The following is an 8,047-nucleotide window of genomic DNA, read 5'->3' as shown; positions in this document are numbered from 1 at the left end:
ATGATATCAAGGTTGTGCGCCATTCAGAATTTGTCTTCTTGAATTTGAATTCAGCTAGCAAACAGGATGCAGAATTGCAAATTTTAATATAAGGAAATAGAATTAAATCAATTGCATAGATAGATAGATAGATAGATAGATAGATAGATAGATAGATAGATAGATAGATAGATAGATAGATAGATAGATAGATAGATAGATAGATAGAGTAAATGACAGAACAAACTTCAGATAAAATTATAGAAAGAATAATGGAACAACAGAACCAATGATAGATAGAACGAACTTTGGATCGATAGATAAATAAAACGATGGATGGATGGATTGACCAGACATGAACTTTTGTGGATCAGGGTGGAAGGACACTTCGTTTCCTAGAATCATCTGTGTTGAATTCAATTCAGTAAATTCCTCTTCCTATCATTCCAATTCAACTTCCTTTGGGGCAAATTCAATTCAATCTCACACTCGAGAATTTAAGATTCTGAATTTTGCCCATCATACCATGGGATACAACAAAACACTACAAATAAAATCAAGCCTAATGCGTCTACATATACTTATTCTGAAGAAATGAGGTTTAATATTTAAGCTAAGTGTTTGTTCAAATTTGAACTGTTAAGTAATACGAGTAATGATGATTGCCCATAGCGTCACTAAGCACTAGTTAAGCTGATCTTCTGTCCATCCATGCCTGTTTTCTTTTTTCTTTGCACACATTCCTAGGGTTCGGTCAGGATTATCAGAGGTCTGGGTTCCAGCCGTGGTCAGACATAATAAAAGAGGTTGAAGAGCGTCAGTGTGAGAGATTAAGAGAAAGACACAGAGGTCCTGTTATCAGACGAGAGCATCACAGGTCCACGGCACGGGTCTTTGATGTTCAACGTCCTCGTAAGACATCGTAACTCTCCCGTCCATCTGCTCTGATGTGCTACAGCCCCGCTGAGGTTTCATGATGCTCAGATGACCTGCACAATGTTTTAAGCAGTAAGAATTTGTGTTTTTATTGCATTTGGCTCAAGAGCCAAAACAAGCCAATTTATCTTTTCATTGATGTCTCGATTTACGTCATCTGTAGATACCTCTAACAAAACCCCTCCTTAGCTCGGGATGTGATGGAGATAAGAAAATTATTTATGTATTAGGATATTCATACACAATGTGATCTGCTTCCACACCATAGGGAAGAAAAATCACAACTGAGTTAATTATTCTCCTAGACACCAAAGGGAATAAATGCTGAATTCTTCGTTTCAGATGTTTCATTAGGTGCAATCTGACATTTGTCTCCTCTAGTATCAGAAAAAATCCCAACAATGTCTCAAATTCTGCTCAGATTTGCTAAGATACCGGAGTCTGCAATCAAAAGGCAGAGATCTCAATATGATGTTTTCAAGGTCAAGTCAAGTCACCTTTATTTATATAGCGCTTTATACAATAGACATTGTTTCAAAGCAGCTTTACAGTGATAACAGGAAAAAGACTCAATGATGCAAACAAAGTTAATTTTTACAGTTCAGCTCTAAACAGAAAACAGTGTCATTGTTGAGCTGAAGTCAGTTCAGTGTTGATTCATTTCTGTTGTGAAGATCATCAATTATCTATAGAGCAGTTTTGTAGAAAACAGTGATGTCATTATCCAGCTCAGTTCTCATTTAACAGTGTCAGTGCAGTCAGATCAATAATATTGTTGGATATTAAGTGTCCCCAACCAACTGGGCAAGCCAGAGGTGACAGTGGCAAGGAACCCAAACTCCATCAGGTGGTAGAATGGAGAAAAAAATTATGACTGAGAAATTATGAGAAAAAAATTGTGATTATGATTCAGGCCGCATCACATGTCAGAAATCAGATTGTGGATCAGTAGCACCGGACAAGTCTAGGAGCAGGTTCACCTTCTGATCTGGATACGGACCAGATACGGCTGACTACGGTAGTCTCGGGATAAACAGAGACTAATATTAGCGTAAATGCCATTCTTCTTACGATGTGACAAGTACTTCGGGTGTTATGGGAATTGATCCTGGTTCCGGTTGACCTAATTTATGCTGCCTAACATCCCAGACAACAGCATAGTGTCGGCCCAGATCCGGCCCACATCTGGGCCGTGTGGAATCCACGTGTACCAGATGTGGGCCGGATCTGGGCCGACAATATGTCGCTGTCTGGAAATCCTTTCACTGATGTGAATTATAGAAATGTGATAATGTGTTATATGTTTGCCAGGTTAAAGAGATGTGTTTTTAATCTAGATTTAAACGTCTGCTTCCCGAATTTTTGCTTTTGTTGTTTTTGTCACTGTTAAGTTTTTGTTTACTGTTGTTATGTTGTTGTGAGGGTGCTCTAGGTGGTTTCTATTGTTTTGAGTGGTTGCTAGGTTGTTGCTGGTGTGTAATATCACTCTGAAGTGTTCACTGTGGTCTCTCTGTAGTTTTGGCAGTGAGTCGGTGATCTGCACTAAACCTCTGCAGTTCACCAGACCTCAGTACTGATCCAGAGCAGATATCTCACCCGTATATCAGCTGCAAGCACAGACTAGTGGAGTGGAGGTTGACGTTATCTCAATGTGAGTGTGTCTGGCCTCTTATCCGCCTAAACAGCCGAGATCTTGCATCCCAGAGATGCTTTCAGGCAACAAATTTAACAATTTACAGAAATGTAATCGCACATGAAAAACCCTTTTGATTTCACAGTTTAGTTGATTTAAAATCAAACTAATTGCGCAAGGGTCTAGTACGAGTAAATCAGGTGTTGTGCAAAGAGTTTTCCCATATTAAGGAAAGATCTTTCAAAGCGGATGCTTGACAAGTGATGCAAGATCAGAAATGACCCCTGCAGGCATGAAGAGAGGGAGGGAAGGAGGGAGAGATGCAGGAAAAGAGTGACTCAAATGGAAAAAACAGAGCAGAAGAAGAATAATGAAATGCTTGGCTCATTCTTTCTGAATGTTCAAAAGTCCCCGAAGTGCACTATAATGTTACTATTATCATCACCTTCCACCAGAATATCATTCCTTTCTCGGGGCTGTTGAAACATTCCCAAAACTTGTGTAATGACTCACAATGCAATTTCCATTTTACACACGACGGCGCCTCAACGCTGATGAGCAACACTTGCACAGATGGAAAAAATGTACACTTATTTTTGCTTGTAAACTTTAAATATAGAAGTAAGATTTCTTTTTTTTTCTTTTTTACTGAAAGTAAAGGGAAAGTATGGCACTGTGATATTGAGACAAATTTGTTCTGATGAATTTGGAAGGAAATACACGTCAATCTTTTTGCATGCATGTGAAAATCCATGTTTTTTATATTATATATATGATAATCTTTTATAAAATATAGCTATATATGTTATACATTTATTAAAAAAAATCTATAATTACATAAAATATTTGCAATTATAAACATGTTAAATAATTGAAATTAGTTTTAATATGATTATTCATTATTAATTTTTTAATCATTCTAAAAATAAATAATTATAATTACAATTTGAAAAGTATTGAAATTAAAGTTATAAATAGTTTTAAATAATTCTTAATTATTAACAATTGTAAAATGAATTGTTGTAGACTTTATGGCAGTTATAAAAGAGACTATGTGCTTTCCTTACATAATAAAACGTAATTTTGTCGCAAAAAACTATTAATTTAAATTTTTCAATTTTATCCCATTGTTTACTATATGTATTTGCTTGTTCAGTGTCATTGTGGGTTTTGGTTATTTGCTGTTGTAGGCAGTAAGGACCTTTGAAATAACTGAAATCATTTGACGAAGTGATATGAAACTGTAATGCGGTCAAGACCTGCCTGAAACTACTTCAGCCGTGCGTTTCCCTGAAAACACACCTTAGAACGTTCGTCATCCTATTAGATTCAATAATTCAACAGCCCCGTAGTATGAGATTAATTAATCAGCAAATAGTGTAATTCATACCAATAAAATCTTGAATCAGTTGGCAGTCCTATAAAACATCTATGTAGGAATCTTGTCAGAGATGTTCCCTAGAGAGACCAATAAATCCCAAGCCAAAGATGGACTCTCCAGGCTTTTCCATTTTCAATGTTGACTTAGACAATGCTCTGGTGTTTCCCGAAGGCACGCTTTCACAAGTTCTGTGAGGGAGCGGGGGAGCAGAACGTCTACCCCACATCCTCCTGAGTCAGAGATCCTACAGCTGGACCTGACAGACCTCTGTTACTCAGCAGACACAACGGTACAAACACACAACACCAGCAAACATTACATCATCACTGCATGTGTGGAGCGTGTATTTTTAGGTTTGCCAACCACTAGAATGACTGTCTACATTTCTTGATTCAGTCAGCAATATCAGTCATGGTTTACTCAGGTGGATTCCACAATCCACACAGCCCAGATGTGGGCCGGATCTGGGCCGACACTATGTTGCTGTCTGGGAATCCACCATTAAGTGAACATTAGAGTTTATTAGCATGAATTAGTAGATTTGGAATTCTAGAATGCATTGCAACAATTTAGAGAAATGGTGATTAAAATTTAAGTATATTTTGTTCTGGACAAATTATCAATAGAAACTTTAAAATGTATCACTGCAGAGCATTACATTTGAGATGCTACAGTATGTGTTTATTAAGTCTATTCTTATTATTATTTGTTTTAATATAGCTTTAATGCATATACCATAGCCAAGTTTACTAGGATATTGATTGAAACAAAGTTTTTTTTTATATACACTACTGTTCAAATGTTTTAGGTCAGCAATATAAATAAATAAAAAAACTTTTATTTAGCAAAGATGTATTAAATTGATCAAAAGTTGCAGTAAAGAATTTTGCAAAAAATTAGTTAAAATAAATTCTGTTCTTTTGTACTTTCTATACATCAAAGAATCCTGAAAAAAATCCCGGTTTCCACAAAAATATGAAGCAGCACAACTGTTTTCAACACTTGATGATTTCTGAAGGATCATGTGACACTTAAGACTGGAGTCATGACGCAGAAAATTCTGCTTTGAACATGAATAAATTACATTTTAAATATATACAAATAGAAAATTGTAATAATATTTCAAAATATTACTGTTTTTACAGTATTTTTAATCAAATAAATGCAGCCTTGGTGAGCATAAGAGACTTATTTTTTTTAAAAAAATTAAAAATCAAAATTTTTAATTAGGAAAATTCAATGCAACACACTCACTGACATTCAGAACATTTTTGATGTTTATTTAGCTTTATGTGGATTTTAGATGAATGTGATTTCACTTTAAAAAAAGCACCAAAACATCCCTTTGGTTGATGCTAGTTACAGTTACAGAGAGAGACAATTTGTTATGGAAAAGATAGTGTTATTGCTGGTCACTTTCTCCCATTGAGTCTGGTTATGACATGGTGTAAGATGACAAAAACAATGCGCTATAAAAAAAGAGCTTGAGATGTGACCTCCTGACCCTCGGTATATATCGCTGCACATCTGATCTACTGCACTGATTCAGAGCGACATTCACTTGTGAAAGTAAAATGACAAAAGCCGACATTGACCTGGTCAAGCAATCACCGTGACAGGTTCATATTTTATCTCTCACTGAGCTTCAGTTGACAGGTCCATATGTGGAATTTACATTTACCGGCTCCTCCAGCATCGCGTTGGAAATCAGAATGCATGAATGCTTTTTTAAGAGCTTATATCAATGGTCCTCGGAAAGGGCACATCTGATATCCAGCCTTGTTTATTTGAGAGTTTGTGCTGGTGCTGTTCGGGCATGTTTTTTGACTACTATACCATCATGCGATGGATATTTTCTAAGGCTTGTTTGTTCCAGATTCTTTTGTCTCCATGGATAATGCCTGTGCAGCTAAATGCAGGTACTGGCTTGATTGTGAAATGTAAATCGATCACTTCCCATTTCTCTTTTGTTTTGGAATAGGCCTTGATATTGGGATAAATTTGGCAACGCACACAATTCATTCTGAAGGGGATTTTAGGCATTACTTGAGCCTACTTACTTTGACCTGCAGGGGACGGGTCCAATCAGTTTTCCTGTTTTTGAGTCTGCTGAGTGTTGAATGTTTAGGGTTTGATTCGAGCGTTAGGTGTGGATAGCGGTTTTTGCATCATAATGAATGCTGCATTAGAATTTTGTCCTTTTTAGAAAAACATTTGAACTACCATTTGATCCTAACAATAACAAAAATCAAGTCAAGTCACATTTATTTGTATAGCACTTTCCACAATACACACTGTCTTTCCAAGACACTTCACAAAAATCATGATTTTAATGTTTATAATATCTTCATATCTTAGTCTCATAGCAGATTAGAGCTGGGCGATTATATCATTTACATTTTGTGATGGTAAGCAATCTAGCAGAGTTGGGTGATGATAATATAGATACATTTTGCAACAAAACAAAAAAAATCAGGCAGTTGAGATCTGCTATATAGCAAATATCACTCACAGAGTGAGTATACTGTATGTTTGCAGAAAAAGTTGGATAAAATATACATCCCACTTTATATAAAAAGCTGGGTGATAACAGTTTACGTTTCAAGACAACGGAAACAAACACGCAGCCAAGCTTTGCTATATAGTATACAGTATATTGTTTCACATATACATACTGTATGTATGCAGGTAAATTAAGGTACTATATATACAACTTTCAATCAGTTTGAACTTTTATTTCTAGACCATAATATTATTTACATTTTGCGACGGTGAGATGCTATATAGAGTCCTACACAAGTATAATGTATATAAGTGGATACAGTCGGACAAACTTATCCAGCTGTATATGAACTGTGTGCATTAATAGAGTTTATGTTTTGCAACAATATATCATATAAGTCAACTGAGATTTGCCATATAGTATATAATGGTTTTTCATGTGAGTGTACTTGTATTACATTATAACAGTCATAAAGTTGCCAGAAGGTGGAAAATTAAAGCAATTCATCCTGGAGGACTTCATTAGTAGACTAAATATAAATCTCGTTCCCTAGATTGTGTTTCATTAGACATCATAACAACAAAGAGGAGGGAATCCGCCACTTGTTTAGTGTATGAAAATGAATCATTTCCTAGCAAATTGATTATAGCTTCAATTGTGTATTGAAGAATGTAGTGTTATACTTATAAGGCATTAATGTTTGCTCAGTTTAAAATGAAATCTCTTATGAAATAGTATGTTAGAAAAGGAAATAGACATCAGCATAGAATATAATAGTGGGTGCTTTCAAATCTAGGATTGGTGTATTGATCTATAAATCATGTTAAACGGAGTAATATGTTGAGCTTCTCTACTACTCAAACATAAATGAAACATAATTCCTATAAATATTTGTACTTTGCAGGCATGTCCTGGAGATATTAAACTCTCTCATGGATGAGAGATATCTCGTAGGTCATCAACGGAGAGAAATAATCAGGAGTTGGCATATGATTGTGTTGATATATCGATTGTAATTGATTTAGAGGCATGTGAGCACCCTGTTCCCGTCTCATGATAGATCAGACATCTTAGGTTAGCAGAAGATTGTAATGATATTTGCTTGAGAAGCAAGCGCAAACATGTCAAGATGTTCAGATTCTTTCCTTCCCCTTTTTCCTGATTTGCAAAAGTATGATTTGACACAAGTATTGTTTTTGGCTAATGTGGCACATACTGAAAGCTAATCAGATTTATACAGCTATTGGCATTCGGAAAACTGTAGGCCCAATTACTCTATTTTCATTTATTTATTTTTTGACAGATTACTGTTCTTATATGGATTCGTTCGCATTCATCCCTGTGATATGCAGATTTAGCATGCAGGTTTATAGAAATAACTGAGGAATACAAGTTGCCTTCCCTTCTGGAAAATCCAGCAAATTTGTAAAAAAGCTGTTTTTTGGAACATAGTTTGTTTAAGCATAACCAAGCTGGTTATGTTCTAGAAACCTGGTGAATTTCAAATGTGACTCTCTTTTGGCGTAGGAGCTATTTTTCAGTGAGTAATGAATTAAATGAACCCCATTATGTGAATGCGATTTCACCGTGTTCCTGGATCACCATCTTTGTTGAT

General features: G+C 35.7%; 1 protein-coding gene across 1 annotated transcript in view; it reads left to right on the top strand.

Annotated features, from left to right (window-relative positions):
• Window positions 1-755: 755 nt before the first annotated feature.
• sntg1 (syntrophin, gamma 1) overlaps window positions 756-8,047 on the top strand; it is a 68,582-nt gene continuing 61,290 nt past the window's right edge. The window contains exons 1-2 of the mRNA XM_077245211.1: window positions 756-987; window positions 4,101-4,218. The gene's annotated coding sequence lies outside the window, so the exon portion shown is untranslated. The remainder of the gene's footprint in view (window positions 988-4,100; window positions 4,219-8,047) is intronic.

The sequence above is a fragment of the Siphateles boraxobius genome, unplaced genomic scaffold (genome assembly GCF_051911475.1).
Source record: "Siphateles boraxobius isolate OS27281-9 unplaced genomic scaffold, OSU_SipBor_1 26, whole genome shotgun sequence".
NCBI classification, from domain to species: domain Eukaryota; kingdom Metazoa; phylum Chordata; class Actinopteri; order Cypriniformes; family Leuciscidae; genus Siphateles; species Siphateles boraxobius.
Note: the sequence above shows the minus strand (reverse complement) of the source record. Positions and strands in the feature narration are given on the sequence as shown.